Raw genomic sequence first — 18,456 nt, 5'->3', positions numbered from 1 at the left:
AAATCTCATAAGAAGCATCGTATGAAAATCATAAGATGTGTTATGAAACACCATTGCTAAAAAACAACAAAACCTTTTATTGGCTTCCAACCACTTCAACTTCCGAAGCGTCGATGGGCGAATGAGTAAAGCACGCACTCGCTAACCTTGATGTTCCTGGTTCGATTCCAGGTTGCGATTTTTTGAAATTTGTGCAAAATATTTCATAAACATATGTATGATAGACATAAGACAAAGTTTCAGTTTTTATACGTTATCGGTATGATTTTCATACGTGAGAGTTATGAAATTTATACAGTAACAGTATGACAATAATAGTTGGTGCTTTGAATCCAAAATCATAGTTCGTAACTATGATTTTCGCAAGAAATTCTTGTGGCAAAAAATCATAGTTGATTCGTATGATTTTCGGAGTTGCAGTATCCTCAGTGTAGGTGACTCCCGGACTGACAATGTACCTTACCCTACTAACAAAAAATTCCTTCCTGAGACAAACGTGGAGATGCAGCGAGTCGCGGTCTTTATAACAACGTTTGTCTTACTAACATTCCCTTCCATCCTCGATGACCGTAAGGACGTGGCCGGCGCCGTTATTGACCTTATGAAAGTTGAGAGCTCTCGACCTGTGTACATTGAGAATAGTAAGCTAGTCCCAAGCCCTATTCATTGGTTCCTTGTGCAATTTCGATTGCTCTGGTCAATCACGGAGTAGCAACTACGAATTGTGCGGTCATCTGTGCTCATGCTCATGCTCATGCAATAAAGTGAAGGTGTTTCGTGTTAGTTATTGAAACATTTTTTTTAATAGGGCATGCTTCAATCATACGTTGTCTGGTCACGCAAAAAGGCAAAAATTGCAATTCCCTGGAAAAAAAATTCAGAATTCTGTAGGCGTTCCCAGAGATATTTTCACCGAATCCATAGAACAAATCTTTGTATTTCTCCGAAAGCATTTCTGGAGCATTATTCTCGTAGAAACTCGGAAACTTTCACTGGAGGAAGGAAGTCTTCCAGTTATTCCTGGAGAAACTACTGAAAGAATCCTTTGACAAATCTCTGAAGGAATGGTTGAAAAATACTTGGATAATTCTTGAATTCACTTGAAAGAGTCCCAGAAAGCAGCCCCGAATGAATTTCTTTGGAAATCCCTGGAGTATTTTCTGAAAGAATCCTTGGAACGCCCTTGGGGGGTTCCTCAGTAATCGTTTCAGGATATCCCTGGAAGAAAAGAAAAACCTGGAGAAACCACTGATCTGGAGAAATCTTTGGTGAAATTCCTAAAGGAATGGAACAACTTTTGAAAGAATCCATAGAAAAAAACTACTAAAGAATCCTGAACTGTTACCTAAACAAATTTCTGGACGAAGTCCTGTAGAAATACCTGAAAAAAACAATCACTGAAGGTATTCGAGCTCAAGAATCTCTGGAAGAATTTCAAAAGGATTTTTTTCTTTTAGAACGTCTTCCACGGATTTCTTTTGAAAGTCCTTTAGAATATCTTCCGTGGATTACTTCAGAAATTACTCTAGAATTTCCGAAGAATATTTCTCCAAAAAATCATGTCAAGTCAAGCTCCTATGGGTTATTTAAAAAATCCTTCGGCGTTTTTCAGGAATCCGTACGCTAATTATTTAAGGAAATCATCCACGGATTTCTCGTGAAATGCTTTTGGTGATTCTTTAAGAAAATCAAACGATCCTCCAAAAATGTCTCCACCGATTTCTTCAGGAAATCTTCCACATACTCCTTCAGATTGCTTCTAAAATTACTAATGTGATTCCTCAATAAATTTATCCAACGATTTCAAGTCCAAGGAAATCTTCTATGGATTTCTTCCAAAATTAATTCATGAATTCAGTCTCAAAATACACCAATAATACTTGTTCCAGAAACACCTCCGGCGGTTTTTGTTTCAGAAATTCTTTCAGGGGTTCTTGAGGAAATTTCTCCAGGGCTTTTTTCAGATACTTACTCATGAATTTCTTCAAAAAGTTCACCAAGAATTCATTTGGGTAATTTTTTATGGATGTCTTCTGAAACCCCAGGAATTACTTTGGGTATTCTCAAGGGTTTCTTTTAGAAAAATAATTAGATTTTTTTCCCAAGGATTCCTTTACAAATTCTTTCAGAGATTATTTCTTCAATGTTTTTCTTCAAGAAGTCTACCAGAGATTTGTTCAGAAATTGCTCTAGGGATTCATCTAGAATCCTTCATATACTCTTGTATTATTATTTTCAGTGATAGTTTCCTACAGGAGTAAAAATTCCTTCATGTGTTTTCCCAGAGATTACTGCAGAAATTACTACAAGAGTTTTTTTTTTGGGAAATTGCTCCTGTGGTCCATCTAAAATAACCCCTGGGATGATGTTCGAGATCCCTGCCGATTTTTTAGATATTTCTTCAGGGATTTTTCAGAAGCGCAAAGAAAATGAACAAAAGAGTTGTTAAAGGTATCACTGAAGCCATTTCTAAGAAATCCTAGACGATTATCTCAAGTAATTCCTTAAAAAAACCCTATTAGATCCATTTGTAAACTCCAAAAAGGAATTGCTGAAATGTTTTTTGGAGGAATTCCTGATGAAAAATTCTTGAAGGAATGTCTGAAGCTATCTCTTGAGCAATTCCTGGAAGAATGGATAATACCCACGGGAATACTTGAGGCGAAACCTTTCTAAGTCTCAAAAAAAAAAGCATGAGAAATAGGGAGAATACTTGAAACTAGATGGGCTACAATTCGTAGCGGTGAGTCTACGTCGAATGAAGTATCCGCCTCCACTGGCATCGGTCCTGGGCCAATCGCTTCCAGTCGCCTTGAACGTTTAGAGTCCTTGGGTCCTCCTCAACTGCAAAAAGCCAACGTGTGCGCGGCCTTCCGCGAAGCCGACGACCCCTTCATGGTTCTCTGCTGAATATAATTATAGCTTGTCATTCCTCCGGCATACGAGCTACGTGTCCAGCCCACCGCAGCCTGCCATGTTGTATTCGCTTCACTATATCCATCTCTTTATATACATGGTTCAATTCGTAGTTCATGCGACGCCACCAGATGCCGTCCTCCAGTTTACGGCCAAGTATTGTTCGCAGCACTTTACGTTCGAAGACTCCAAAAGCTCTCCGATCAACTTCTTCAACGTCCACGCGACCGGAAGAATCAGAGACTTGTACAACGCGAGTTTTGTCTTCGTTTGCAGCCTGCGGGACTTCAGCTGGTTTCGCAAACCGAAAAAGGCCCGATTCGTAGCCGCAATCCGTCTTTTCACCTCGCGGGTAACATCATTATCGCACACGTCACTAGAGTACCAAGATAGATAAACAAATTCATCCACAACTTCAAATTTTTCCCCACCTAGCACCACTTCGTCATTACTACCACGGCCGGACCGACGTGACCACCAGCAAGGATTGGATTGGGAATATGAAGAAACTCTGAAATAATTCGAGGGAAAAACTGCTTAAGAAATTCGTGAAGAAAAAAATCCATGGAAGAATTTTGGAAAAAATCTCTTTTAAATATTCTGAAATAGCAGGCAAAGATACTAAAGTAATAAATTCTTGAACAAATCTCTCAAATCTCTGAGGGATCCCTGGAGGATTTTCTGAAGAAACAATTGGAAGAACTCTTGAAGATACCTCTGAAAGTATTCTCAGAAAAAAATCAAACACAATTTTTGAAGGGATTTGTACATGAAAAAAAAAACCGCTAAACTACTACTTGGAGAGATTTCTGAAGGAAATCCTGCAGAAACAAAAAAAAAAATCTAGGAGGAATTCTTAGAAGAACCACTGAACAAAAAATATATATAAAAAAATGATAAAGGAATCTTTATAATAACACCTGGGACTTCCAGGACTATCTGAAGGTTTTCGCAGAAAAATGTCTTGAATAATTCTTTGAAAAATATTCCTTAGATTCTGGAGTAATTTCTGCAGAAATTGTTGTGAGGTGTTTTGAAAAAAAAAATCGGAATGAATCTCTGAAGGAAGGTTTAAATAAATCCAAATTGAAACTTGAAGGAACACCTGGAGGCAGTGTTGCGAAGCGTCAGTATCAACCGACATTGCAACCTGAAATTGAGATATGAATCTCTCTCTTTTCCATTTACCATCTGAATATTAATTGACTAGCCTCTAATCATTCAACTGACATTAGCTCCAGCATCAGTCAAGACACATATCATTCAATAAAGTCCCAGCTAAGAAGCATAATTTGTGGTGTTGGCAAGGATTCGTTTGTCATTTGATAGGTGCTCTGATGTAATCATTTTGAACATGACTAGAAGAAAAAATGACTGAGCAGGTTTGTTGGTTACTTTTCAAATGCATGAGGTGAAATTTTGTAACACTGTCTCGAGGAGCTATTGGAGAAACCTCTGGAGGAACTTCTAGAAGAATCTTCATGAAGAAGTTTTCAGAAACATTAACAATTATTTCCGAGAAAATCTCTGAATAAATAGAGTAATACCGGAAGGAACCTGTGTGGAGAAATTCAAGCAATAATTTCTGCATTTTTTTTCTGAATTTCTAAAAGAAAACCCTGGAGGAATTTCCTGAAAGAATCTCCGAATCTTTGTCGAAACATGGCTTCTGGAATTGCATCTTTTAAGTAAAGGTTCAGAGGAATTTATGAAGAAACATCTGAAGAAGAGTTTCCCAGAAGAGTTTCCTGAGAAATTCCTAGAAGAATTTTCAGCAAAATCCCAAAGAAAAACTCCTGGAAAAGATCGCCCATTATTTCTGGAAGAATTCTTTCAGATATGTTTGGAGAAATACTTGAAGAAACACAAGAATGAAGTTATTTAGCAATATTTAACCCTCTAATACCCAAATTTTTAATTTTGATCTAAATATCATTTTTTGTCATCTAAAATCGATTTAAACATGTTTTGGAAGATGATTCTTTTTAATTCTCGATTTCGTGAATTTCACTTTTTGATTTTTCTAATTTTTATTTTTGAACATCCCCACACTTTTATATTTTTCCTGGAAGCCAATTTGGGGAACGGATTTTTTTGAGATGAAAACATTGAGATTTTATGATTATTGTTGAAAAATTATTATTTTAAATTTTTTTCACAGAAAATTTTATTTTCCGTGTAATATTAAGGAAAATAATTTTAGAGTGTATTCGATTCCCTTAAACTATTAAACAAGGATAGAATGATTTGAGAAAAATTTAAAATATGTTAATTGTAGCGATTCAATACAAAATAAACAATGACTTCTAAAAAGTGACTAAAACATCAATTTTTCAATGATTTAAAAAAAATGTAAATACGCTTTAAAATATACCAAAAACCATTTTGAGATATACAGAACAGTCCTACATATCAGCCAAAAATTTAAAAAAAGATTTTCCACGAAACAAAAATTACAAAAATGTTCAAACTATACCCCGTCTAAAAGCGGGATTGGGTATTAGAGGGATAAAGAATCCCATGTTAATGTTTGAAATTTTGGAAGAAAAAATCGTGAACATTTGAGAAATTTCTTTCGGGAAATGTCTTGAGAAACTCCTGAAGAAGTCCCAAGGGAAACTCCAAGAGGAATTCCTGAAAGAATCTCAGAGTTTCGAATACAAAATTAATGGAGGTTCCATCGAAGAAATCCCGGGTAGAAGCTATGGAGGAATGTTGAGAGAATTCTGTAGAATACTCTAGAAGAGTCCTGAGGAATCCCTGGATGAGTTTAGGAAGTAAACCTCGAAAAAATTCTTGGAGAAATATGTTAAATCCGAGATGCCATCCCTGGAGTAAACCCTGATTGAATACCTAACAGGAATTTTTGGTAGAAATAGTAATCTGCTAAGGTTCCCTGGAATAATCCGTAGTGAAATGCCAAGATGAAAGCCGGGAGAAGTTCATTGAAAAATCTTAATTGATTTCATTAAAATTCCCTGGCAGAAAAAAAAACTAGAAGAAACCTTATAGCTATTCCTGTAGACATTCAGAAAGGAATCCTTGGAGAAATCACACATTCGAAACCCTGGGGGGGAATCCCGGTAATAATACTCAGATAAGAATCTCGGAGAAATCTCGAGAAAAGTTTCGCAAATAATCTTCGGAGAAATCCAAAAGACGAAAAAAAAATCAAGAAGAATCGTGGGAGGAAGCTTGGAAAAAATAAAAAAAAATGTCCCGACACATCTGGAAGGAGGCCAGATTTGGCCGATATGAAAAATGATCATTGATGGAAGCAGCTCTCACTTAAAAACTAGGGAAGTGCTCAAACCGAAAAGCAGGCTTTGTACTCATGCGGACGTTAGGCTAAGAAGAAGAAAAAGAACTTCTGAAATAATTTCGCAAATAATCTATGAAAGTATCATTGTTTTTTTAGTGATACTTGTTAAAATCCTTAGAGAAATCCATGAATGAGTTCCTGCAAAATAAACCATCAGTAGTGTAGTAAATTACGTTACGCTTTTGGAGAGAAAGAAATAGATACATTCATGAAAAAGTTACGGTCCATGTTCACATTTTCAAATTACTAAATGATGAAGATTAATATTTCCGTAATAATTAGCGAAAAAGCCGTAACCAAAAAAATGTACACAATTTGAGTAATTGCAGGAGTGAAAAGAAGCTAGATTTGTCTTCTAAATGCTCACAAAGTTTCCTTGATATCACTTTTCTAACTATTGAAAATCACTGATTGAGTGAAAGGCGTAATCGCATTCTATTCCAAACGAACAAAAACAAGAATTACGCCTTCTACTCCTTTGTTTTGTTTGGTGATTTGTTTACGAAAGTGAAAGGCGAAACTGAAATCAAAACGTAAACACGGCGAAAGCAAATGGCGAAATTCTGTCAAAATCATAAACAAGGCGAATAGTAAAAGGCGATTCTGAAAATGATATCGATTCGAGGCGCATAGTATTGGGCGAAATTAGCATTCTCAGGTATCAATTCAGGCGTAATTAAATAAATGCAATTTTTAGTGCAAAAAATATCAAATTCGTGTAGTGTTCTTAGAAAAACAAGAAACTATGTCAGAACTGTATCAATTAACCTTATTTAAGTTGAATTATTCTGTATTACTTCTAAATAGGAATTAAAATTTGATCAGCAAAATTCGGTTGTTGTTTTCGCATTGTTATTGTTTTGTTAGTTACGCCCTATTCGCGAATTACTCCCGATGTGTTTCTTTTTTTTGCGTGACGTAATAAATGGACGTCCCCATGTTAAAAACGTCTCTTTTACATACAACTTTCATTAATAAACTGAAAATAAAGAATTTCTTCGTATTTCTTCAATAGAGATTCCTTCAAAATTTCTTCAAAGCATTCATCTAGAAAACCTTCCAAGAAGTTTTTCAAAAATTTCCTTCAAAATGTCTTCAAAGCATTCATCTAGAAAACCTTCCAAGAAGTTTTTCAAAAATTTCCCATGAACTTTTTTAGAATATTAATCATAGATACATTGAGAATCAGAAACTCAAAATTTTCCTATAAGCTTTCTAAAGAATTGTTTCCAAGGTTTGCTTTAGGGGTTAGGAATTCTACAAGAGATAACTAACCCTCCTTTGACATTAGGGTCATTTTTGACCCAAACCGTTCACTACGCCAGGAAAAGAAATGTTATAGAAATTTCCAAAATTTATTGACATTCCTTTAGACATTGCTTCAAGACATTTCTCTTTCAGAAATTGCTCCAAGGATTTCCTCTGAATTTTTTGTTCAGATTTTGCAGACTTCTACAGAGGATTGATATGGAAAGGCTGGAAGTCATTCTTGCAGAGATTCCTGCCGAAATTGACACAGAGATTTCATCCGAACTTACGCCGGTTATTTCATTAGAAATTCCTCCAGGATTTCCTCCAAGCGTACATCCAAGAATTCTTTTACGGGTTTCTCAAAAAAATTATTAAAACATTGTTTAAGATTTTTATTTGGGGTTTTCTCCAGGATTCTTTTTTCAAAAATATCTCAAAAGGTTCAGTATTACTAGAATTACTTCAGAAATTTTGGCAGAGATTTCTTCAAAAGTTTTTCCATGGATTCTTTTAGAAGCTGTTCCAGCAGTTCCTTCAAGAATTGCTTAAATGGTTCCTTCAAAGATTCTTCCAATGACCTTGGGAATGTACACGTGATGGGACGGTGAAATCGGGGAACCTTGACTAACTAGCTCTGATTCGACCATGACATCTTGTCAGTAAACAGTCGAAGCATAAAGCATTACAATGACCTTTTTATGGAATTTGCTTCAAATTTTAGAATTTATTTAGCAGGCGCCTACCAAAAATACCAGGAATATAATACAAGTTTTGGTGAGAAAGTCATGAGAACTGTTGAAAAAAGTTTGTTAGAAAACTTTGAGGGAAAGTCTCGCGAATGAGCAGTTTGCATGTATCCGCCAAAAATGTAAAAAATATCGTCAGAAAACCACCCCATCTACTCCGCTCATCGTGATTATCGACAAAGCCAGGGATATTCATTTTAAAAAATGAAGTCAGAAAGGGAAGCATGAGTTTACGGTAAATATATAGAACTAAGTATGTCCTGGAGGTGTGCTTTGGCGCTAATATGGGTGCTCCACAAAACAATTTACTGATATGAAGTGTTCCGCGTGTCAAAAGGCTGAAAACCCCTATAATATAAGTCATAATGATACAAACTGCAAGTTTTAAATTGATTGAATATTAAATAATTTACCATTAAAAAAAATGTACTTGAAATCGAAGTACATAAAATCGAGGGTCAACTAAATCGAGGTATACCTGTAGTCAGAGTATACATTTCAGTATGTTTGTCACTATGTTTGTTAAACAATAAGTTCGTACGTGTCCCAAATCACTGCTTGCTTATAGAGATGCCAATGAAAGATTAGCTGTAGGAGAAAGGGAAACAGAAAAACAAACATCTTTCCGTCATTGCACAATCATCTGACTCACCCACAAATATACTAAGAACGCTGATGACGCTGTGGAATGACTAATGAAGAATCTGATTGTGTCGATTTCGAGATAACCTCCGCGCCCTAATGTAGCAATTCGAAAAGCGACTCACGCAAAGAACTCGTCGTCCCGCAGATCATCAGACAGATAACGAGATTTGAAAGACGCTCAGACAATAAATCAGCTGTTTATGTGCCTACTATCAACGCTATGAACTGAGTTGTGGAGTCCAATTTGATTCACTGAAGTTCTCCAGACCCGCAAAAAAAAAACTATCCTTCGAACCGGATTTGAACCAGTGACCTATGGATTACTGCTGGGGCCAATGCCCCTTCTTCAACTACAGTCCACCGCTCTACCAACTGAGCTATCGAAGGTTGCTTGGGAAGGCTTCGATGCAACGTCAACAAAAATCGCCAACCTACATGGAACGCGCTAAAATCTAGCAACCACGTCAAGGGTAGTAACCGCGTAAGCGAAGCCTACTTAACCGAGAGCGACGCGACGTCACGAGCAGTGTGGGGGACTTTGAGCAAAACAAACGAGCGTCAGCTGTTTGTTGGTGCTGCTGCCGCAGCATAGAGATAGTGGACTTGTTTGGAACGGTGGAATGCGAAACCAGAAAAGCGTGAGACAAAGTAGTAGGCTTTGACGAGTCCGAGCTCACAAGGTAACAACAACATTCACATTTTGCGAGCGAATTTTGCACGAGAGAGAAACTGTGGAGTTATTTATAAACAAATTACTAAGAAATTGGTGGGGTAGACTGAGGAACCACGCAAGCTAAGCTGAATAGTGGAATGTTGATAAAGAAGAAACGAAAGCATAATCATTGACTCGGTGTGTGGTCTTCAAACATAAACCAGAGGCAGATGTTGCCACACCTTTATCTGAACGGGCCTATGGAAGGTGGTTCAGTCGTTTTGCTTTTGATCGCGTTTCTTTCGATGTTCGAATGATCTTTTTAATCATATGCTAGCTATAAATGTATAATTAGGCGGCATCATCTAAGAGGGCTTAGCAGACGAGTTATGTCGAATTCGTTTTTGAACCTGGGTTGGAACTGGATCGGCGGAAAATGTGTAAACAAACAACGTCAAACAAACTTTAGTACAAGCGAAACCGAAGTCGGGTTGGGGTTGAAACTGTGATCTGATCCAGTTCCAACCCAGGTTGGAACTGAATCAAAAACGAAAACGACATTAGTGAACTACGTCAGTGATTACAGGCGGTCCATGTTGCCCTGATAAACTTCATTAAGCATCCTTCGAAATGTAAGTACAATAATGTGATCTTTTACCAGATTATTTGCTTGCTGAAGTCAAACTACATACGAGCAATACATGTCAGGGAAAGTGTCAGCAAACGAAAAAATAATCTCCTCAATACACACATAGAAAAATCGGATGACAAACGCCAAGCCAACCTTGACGGTATCGAATTTCTTATCATGACATGTTTACTTTTTCCCTACGTGTCATCCGCCTACTTTGACTATCACCACCAGTAAACCATATCGCATCTTTGAACTTGATTCCCACCGCCTGCTGGGTCCGTTCGTCATGGTGGTCACCGATTGCACAAGTTTACAAAATAAAACGAAAGTCGTGAACTTCTGTCAACGACCAAAATTTTTGAAGCACAATTTGGTGCTGATTTCGAAACCGACCTTCAAAAAATTTAAAGTAGAACAGTTTTTGAGATTTAGCTCAATATCGAGTTTTGCAACTTTTCAAAATATGTAATTTACTAAAATTCAAATATATTGCGTTTTGCTCAACCAATTTTAAATCTTTTTCCATAAATTAAAAGCTGAATACAATACCATTCGGTCATCTGAATACAGGTTTTGCGTCAGATTGATGAAATTCAAGATATTGGCGAGTTTTAGGGACGATCTTCTTAAATTTTAGCAAAATTCCCTAATTTTTTTGAAGAAATGTATTTTTTTCATTAAGAAAAAAACAACTTAAAAATTCTTTCTCGACGTTTATTTGACATATCATATGTAGGCGAGTTACAGTAAAAAATTCAGCTCAATCGGAGCATTGATTACGGAGAATGAGGTGTCTGAAGTGAGCGACGTTGCTTAAAAATAGAACAAAAATCGATTGCAAATCATCAGCCTTGTATGGAAAGTCGAAAAATTTTCCGCCCTACTGTAATTTTTTTCCTTCGTGTTTTCGAACTCAGGGCATGATTCTACACCAAAAATGATCATCAGCTTACCGAGTTCAAAAATGCTGTAAACTAGTGTTGGCGGCCGACCGCTTAACGGTCGAACCCAGTCGAGAAAGGTAAGCGAAAATCAATCCGTCTATCTATGCTCGTCACGTCGTCGGTCGCAGGAGTAACTTGATACCAGCAAGCACACACACCGTATGGGTATGCTTTTCACTGTAAGTAGAAATGGTTCCTCAGCAAGACGGATGGCCGATCAATCGGGATGATATTTTGTAGAATGTGTGTTGGTGAAATGATACAAAAAATAAAATTCGGACCGCTGCAGATATAATCGATTTAATCCGCTTCAGACCAAGTGACTTTCCTATTTTTTATCTAGTCAATTTATTTGAGGCTCAATCGCTTTTAACGCTTTGCGGAGCCGTATCCCATTATTTATCAATTTTATACAAATATCTAACACTTTGCAAAACCCGAATTGTGTATTTGAAAGCAAGTTTTTCCATTCAAACTAATGAGCATTTAGATGAAAGAAAGATAGGATCATTGTTTCCAACTATTTCATAGAAATTGGCGGTATGAATTGTGAACAGACTAGTGGTGACCTCAAAGTATTTACTTTTATCAGTCTTAATTGTAGCGGAACAATGTTGTTGTCTATGGATGAATTGAACAAATCTAGTACAGTGGAATTCCGTTTCTGGCATGCTCCATTTTTTGCATGTTCCGTTTTTGGCACCCCCCGAATTTGGCAACAAAGGATTCCGTTTTTGGCAACATTTTCAAATCTAATAAAAATATAGCAAATATCGATAAATAATTCTTTTAATAGACAACTTGTATCATATCAATAAGAAATAATAACAATTTTATGCTATTCCGGCATTCTAACAAAGGAACCAGCCCATTTATGTTTGCCACACATATCCTAAATACGTTATGTATGGGTTCATATATCATTTTATTTTATGTCCAACTGTTTATTACGTGCAGAGTGCACAAAACCGAGTAGATCTTTCTTCTTTGGCATAACGTCCCAACTAGGACAAAGCCTGCTTCTCAGCTTAGTGTTCTATGATCACTTCCACAGATATTAATGTGTATATCGTGCGCCAGGCACAAAGATACTCTATGTCTAAGAAAGTTAAAGTAATTTATTTTACATAATTCTAACTTTAACTGTCTCGTTTTGTGTCGTTTTTGGTACATGACTTCGAAATCACTTAAACAGTTCATCGGTTTTTAGACAAAACATTTGACCAAAAACGATAATATTTATTTTCCCCCTGAGGAAGACACTATCCCCGTGTCGAATCGTCGGGTGAATAATAAAACTCGTTTTTTGAACCCTAAGACTGCGTAGCCGTTAATCTATAGAGTCAAGATTACAGTCGATTCCCAACAGCAATTTTACATAATGTTTCGGGACCGACCTGGAATTGAACCCGTCACCCTCAGCATGGCCATTGGCTATGGTGAATATCCAGGACTTATAAGCTGTGGCTTCGATGTTCAAAGTATGTTTTTAAAATTCACTTTCTCACACATTTGTAGTCAGTCATTTGTCCACTAGGACTAGAACGTGAGCTGTTGGATGATATTTTTTCTTACACTAATAGCTTCGATACTGCTTTCTGTTCTACTTTTGACGACGGTAAAACGATGAGCACGCGGTATTTTTGTTCATATTGTTGTCAATATTGATTGCCAGTCCAGTAAACAGTGATGTAGTTTAGGGGCGTTATCGAATTATCCTTTTGTTAGAGTAGTTGCTTAGAATAGAGACGAAAGATTGAATAATGTTGGCTTGCCTAAAACTTGTTGGTGGCAGGGCTGGGAATTGAGTCTCTGACCATTTACTTACAACGCAAAAGTGCTGTCCTTGAGAGCACAAGGGTCCGCTGGAGGGACTTTTGCTTTAGAGAATTTGGTGGGAAATTGCTTTGAGAGAATCATTTCATAATCTTTAAGGGTATGGCCTTACTATTTGTCTAATAGTGATAAATTTTGGCTGATTGTTTGGCTCTGTGATTATCTCCAGACATCAAGAAATATATAAAAAACAATCTCATTTATTCCGCACAGAATTTATCAAGGACTAGCTGTCCTGGCAAACTTTGTCTTGCCGTCCTGTGATGGTTTGACAACTGCTTAGCTCAAAATAGAACCACACTCTAGATTGGTTTTATTTCGATCATGTTGATTTCCTGCCCAGTTCATGAAAAATCAGTACTTTATCATTTTCTCACTTTTCTAGTTGATTTTCGTAACTTTTTGTACATATAAACACAGCTACCACGAATACGCACCGAACCGTGCAAGAGCCATGTTGCTCGGTTTATCCGTTCTTGAGTTTTGTTGCCTCAAAGGAACTTCAAACTCATTTTTATATGTATAGATTGAACATTCCTTGATAAATTCTGTGCGGAATAAATGAGATTGTTTTTTTATATATTTCTTGATGTCTGGAGATATTAACAGAGCCAAACAATCAGCCAAAATTTATCACTATAAATTCATCCGGGACTCTAAAAAAATACAAGTTTCACCAGGATGTCCAAAAAAAACAGAAGTAGCTAAACAACAGTTACTTTAGTTGAAGTTTTTAGCCCTAGGCTAGTTCATCTCGGGACACATGCTTTACTTCCCTTTTTAAGGAAGAACTCACATTTTTGTGAGTTTGTCGGGAGTTGGATTCGATCCCAGGTCCTTGACGTGATAGTCACGTGTTCTAACCATCACACTAGGTCCACTCCACTTTTAGTTGAAGTTAGGTTAACCTTCCGTAACTCTTCGGTTGGCCACCACCAACAGCACCATGCTAATGCTGAGAACAAAAACCGAAATTATTTCAACGTGTTGTACAAAATACAGAAGCGCGATCACTCAAGAGTTCAAAGTAGTTTACTCGATTCATATACGACCAAAATGTTTGTGGAGTACTCTGCCCCCACTCGCATAACAGTCCCATCTTTGCTGGGTTTCCTATTCATATGGGACTGTTATGCGAGTGGGGGCAGTACTGGTCTCTGTCGACTTAGTGTTCGCTGTTCTGTTATGAGTCGTTTAGTCTGTATGGCTCTTTTCGAGAATTCCATAGATTTTTATATGAGTTCACACATGAATTTCGCTGCGAAAGGGATTAAATCCACAAGATTCATTTTTCAGAAACATCTGCAGAAATTTTGCCAGAACTTTTTCAGAGTTTTCACAAAATATCACAAGATGGGATTTTTTCAGCAAATGCTGATAAATTTCGTCAATATTATATGTTACAAAATAGATCAGAAATTTCGTTTAGAATTTCGAGAAAGTTGTGTTCCTTTAAAAAAAATATCCTTGGGTTCAAAATGCCAAACTGACGTAATGTTTGCAAATATTGCTGAATGGGATGATACATATGCGGACATACACCAATTAAATGTCTGCCATTTTTTTTTCTTTTTTGTTGTCCCATTCTGTAAACTATGCGGTCGTGGGACACTAGGTGAATTTGTTCATGATTTTCATGTTTGTATCTTTCACGAATGATCTATTTTTGCGACAACGTAAATGCTGCCTCTTTGCTTTACAACTTAATTTAAACACCTTTTTTCCTGGCAAACAGGGCCATACTTTTTAAGGCCTCACTCAACTGTCAACATTAAACGTCAAAATTTTCTACAGTGTATTATTGACTGTTCTCTTTGTCATTTTACATTTCCAAAAAACATTACCTGTAAAGTCTCTGAGAAGAAGTTAATATCTAAATTCAACATAATCATAGATTCAATGTTTTTAAGGCGTTTTAACGTCACAAATACGGTTATAAATGCACAAAGGACATTTATGAAAAGAGTTCACATAAAATATAAACTATGTTCCAAAAAAGTAACAAATATTCCTAGCTACACACACGCATAAGGATATTTGATTTTAGAGATCCATTCATTTGTAGCAGTGTGACGAGGCTACAAACTGCTCTACGGAAATATGATCAAACTATTATTGTTCCGGGGTTAGATCGTCGTATGGTTCCATAACGGTAACTAGGCATATTATTTAATCATTTACAAACAGAGAAATGTAAAAAAAATGTTGACGAAAAAAGATTCCGTTTTTAGCACGGTTCCGGTTTTGGCAACTGAAAATAAAAATTTCGTTGCCAAAATCGGAACCCCACTGTAATCGTCTTTATGCGAAATTTGGGCTATTCTTAAGAAAATTTAAAAAAAACAGCATGGAGTATGATTTGTCTAGAGAATCGTCTCTTGAAGATGTTTGAGACTAAGGAGCCATGACAAGAAAAATGAGCTGCAGAAATCATTCACTGCATACAAATAAACACAGTTTTCGGCATACTTGCTGCAAATGGATTACTGTACGTCGTTCAAACTAACTATCGCCGTGGTTTGTCCTTGAAATGTTTCACATTAATAGTAAATGTTTTCATTTATAAAAACAAATCATGAAGCCGAATATCAGCATTAAGAGAATCTTTCCTGCAAAATGAGACTGATCTAGGGCTATATGCAAAAAAAATAGGGGGTTAAAAGTTTTATTAAATATTCATTGTTTCAAATAAAGTATAGTTAAAAAGGCATTTTTAAAATAATTCTACTATAGATCTGTATTAAATGATAATTTTCCGAGCAATAATTGTAAAAGTTTCAATGATTTAGAAAAAAAAAATGGTCCTAATACAGCGGCCGTTTACTCGTTGCAAACCCGCTCGTTGCAACGCTTTTTAGTTGCAAGTCCGCTAATTGCAAAATTTGACAAGCTTTTGCAATTAAAAAGCAATCAAGTGTCAGATTCGTGCTGTCAGTCATGCTGTCAGTGCATTTCGATGCACTTTAGTGTCAAAGTGACGTTACAATTAGCGAATAGCATTCACTCGTTGCAAAGTAAACATTTTGCAACGAGCGAACGGCCGCTGTATTGCCTTTCTTGAACGTTCGTGATGACAGCTACAAGCCCGTTTAAGTGTTACTATGTTTAAAAAAATCTCAGCTATCCGGAACAAAATAAAACTGATTTATTCAGCACAGGGATTCCATAAGCTTGTTACCTAGAGAAAAAAAAACCAGCTACTACTGGATTTGTAGATGACCGAGAAATGGAGAGTGGAAGATGGAAAGTCAATCTTGGATATAAATGGCCTGGATTAAAGTTTCCTTCATTTCTTTTCAAATTTCTCTCCTTCCAAATAGGCTGAGATACGGAATCTCCTATATTTGGATTTGAAATAGGCAAGAATCTACTTGATTCCCTTTATTTCTGTTTCAGCAGTCTGAAACACGTAATATACACCGCTTGGTCTGGATTTAAGATCCCTCCATTTCTATTGCTTTTTCCTCCTTCCAAATAGGCTGAGGAGATACAAAATCTCCCTATTTGAATTAGAAATAGACCAGTATCCATACTTGATTCCCTTTTTTTCTGTTTTCAGCGGTCTCAGACACGAAGTCTTCTTGGCTTTTAATGGGAAAGTAACGGCAGCTAATGCTAAATTCACTTTAAATTATGGTCAATCTTATCGCAGTTTTTTACCCTTATTCGAAAGATTATTAAATTTTCTATCAAATGGCATCTTTGAATCGATTGGTTTAGTTAAATAACTAAGTTTTCTAGAGCAAAATATGTAGCTTAAAATAGTGTGTTTTAGTTTGTTTTTGTCAATTATCTTTGAAACATGTGTAATAAATTAAAATTATTTCTTTGGCAAAGTTGTGGCCCCTGTTCCACTCTACAATTCGTTCTTTGACACCAAACTTCTTGCTCTTATCGTTTTCTTGCAGTTTTGATTTCAATGCGCGGCACAGTGCGCAAAAAAGGGCTTACCTAGACAGTTGCAAATTTATGAAATGAAATGAAATGTAGAACGATTTGTAGAGTGGAACAGGGGCCACAACTTTGCCAAAGAAAGAATTTTAATTTATTACACATGTTTCAAAGATAATTGACAAAAACAAACTAAAACACACTAGGGGGATTCACTTAACAGCGTAAACTGATAAAACTGATTAAATGCCGCGATCACCAAGGCAATCTTTGATTATTCCATTCGCAAAATCATGAAACAATTCAAATAAGCAGAAAATCATGGCTTACGCAGCAATTTAATCTGTTTAGTGAGTACCCCTACTATTTTAAGCTACATATTTTGCTCTAGAAAACTTAGTTATTTAACTACACCAATCGATTCAAAAATGCCATTTGATAGAAAATTTAATAATCTTTCGAATAAGGGTAAAAAAACTGCGATAAGTTTGACCATTTCCAAGTTATAGCCAGTTAAGGCAATAAGAGTCAAAAACATGAGAAGTTCAATAACTACGTAACGGTTTAGGTTTGACCATATGCGTAGAACATTTTTTTCGCCATTCATGGTCCTCTTCAGTTTGCACTCAGGAACCTAACACCCTGTATATTTGTTCAGTTCCATTTTATAAAGAGTCTGAGATCCCAGAGAAGGGCTTAGGGCCAAGGAACCATACTTTTCTTCTGTGATAAATCAGGATTCACGACTTATTTTTGAGATTTCCTCAGTAGTTCTTTCTAAGATTCTTTCATCTGAGGATTCCTCTTTCTGTTGTTTTTCCAGAACTGATATTCCTCCTGAAGTTATTTCTCCAGAAGTGTTTATTTTTTTCAGAAACTCAAAACTATTTCCGCATTTTAATGTGGATTTGCTGAGCGACCTTCATATAAGACTCTTCTAGGGGCCTGGCGAAAGTCTACGGACCACACCCATTTTCAAATTTGTGTATGGACTGAAGTCTTCGCGGGGACGGGGATTTCTAAAATGGCCAACATTTGGCCTATGTGATTTATTTATAAAAAGCCACTAATATGGGCGCTATTTCCTGGGGGACGAGTCATGTGACGACTTTACAGCGGATTTGGTCGGTTTAGAAGCTTAACCATTGAACGCCTTATGAGACAGTTTGAATAAACCCAAGCAAAATGAGTTAGGATAAAACAATAGATAAATAACTCCATTTTACAGAGAACACTGAGTCTACGACAATAGGTGAATATGTCCTGAAAGAACATTAGTACCGTCTAATTTAAATACTATTAATGATTGGTGCTAAAACTTGGCAGCTTTTTGAAAATGTGGAATATGCTCACTTGTTCCATATATGTATTATGTAAACCAGACTGCCACTAACTCTTGCAAAAGAAAGTATTTATGAAGATGACTCATGGCCACTAAAATATCTCAGAATCTAAAATACGACCTATCAGCGATGCTCCAGAGCAGAAATATTAGCATTGAATACACAGTTTACACCCTGGGCCATCTAATGATGCTTGGATTTAAAACATTTCTATAAAAATTAGTTTTTAAGTGAACAAAAAATTTTAAATACACATTTTTTAAATCCTTAGTTTAC

General features: G+C 36.4%; 1 protein-coding gene and 1 non-coding gene across 2 annotated transcripts in view; both read right to left on the bottom strand.

Annotated features, from left to right (window-relative positions):
• LOC109409699 (protein daughter of sevenless) overlaps nucleotides 1-18,456 on the bottom strand; it is a 60,630-nt gene that overhangs the window by 36,017 nt on the left and 6,157 nt on the right. The window lies entirely within an intron of this gene.
• On the bottom strand, nucleotides 9,166-9,267 carry Trnay-gua (transfer RNA tyrosine (anticodon GUA)). Its single transcript has 2 exons — nucleotides 9,231-9,267; nucleotides 9,166-9,201 (listed from the first exon to the last, which is right to left on the bottom strand). It is a non-coding gene; the product is annotated as a tRNA-Tyr (tRNA).

The sequence above is a fragment of the Aedes albopictus genome, chromosome 2 (assembly GCF_035046485.1).
Source record: "Aedes albopictus strain Foshan chromosome 2, AalbF5, whole genome shotgun sequence".
Taxonomy (NCBI): Eukaryota; Metazoa; Arthropoda; class Insecta; order Diptera; family Culicidae; genus Aedes; species Aedes albopictus.
This window is presented reverse-complemented; position numbering and strand designations above follow the sequence as displayed.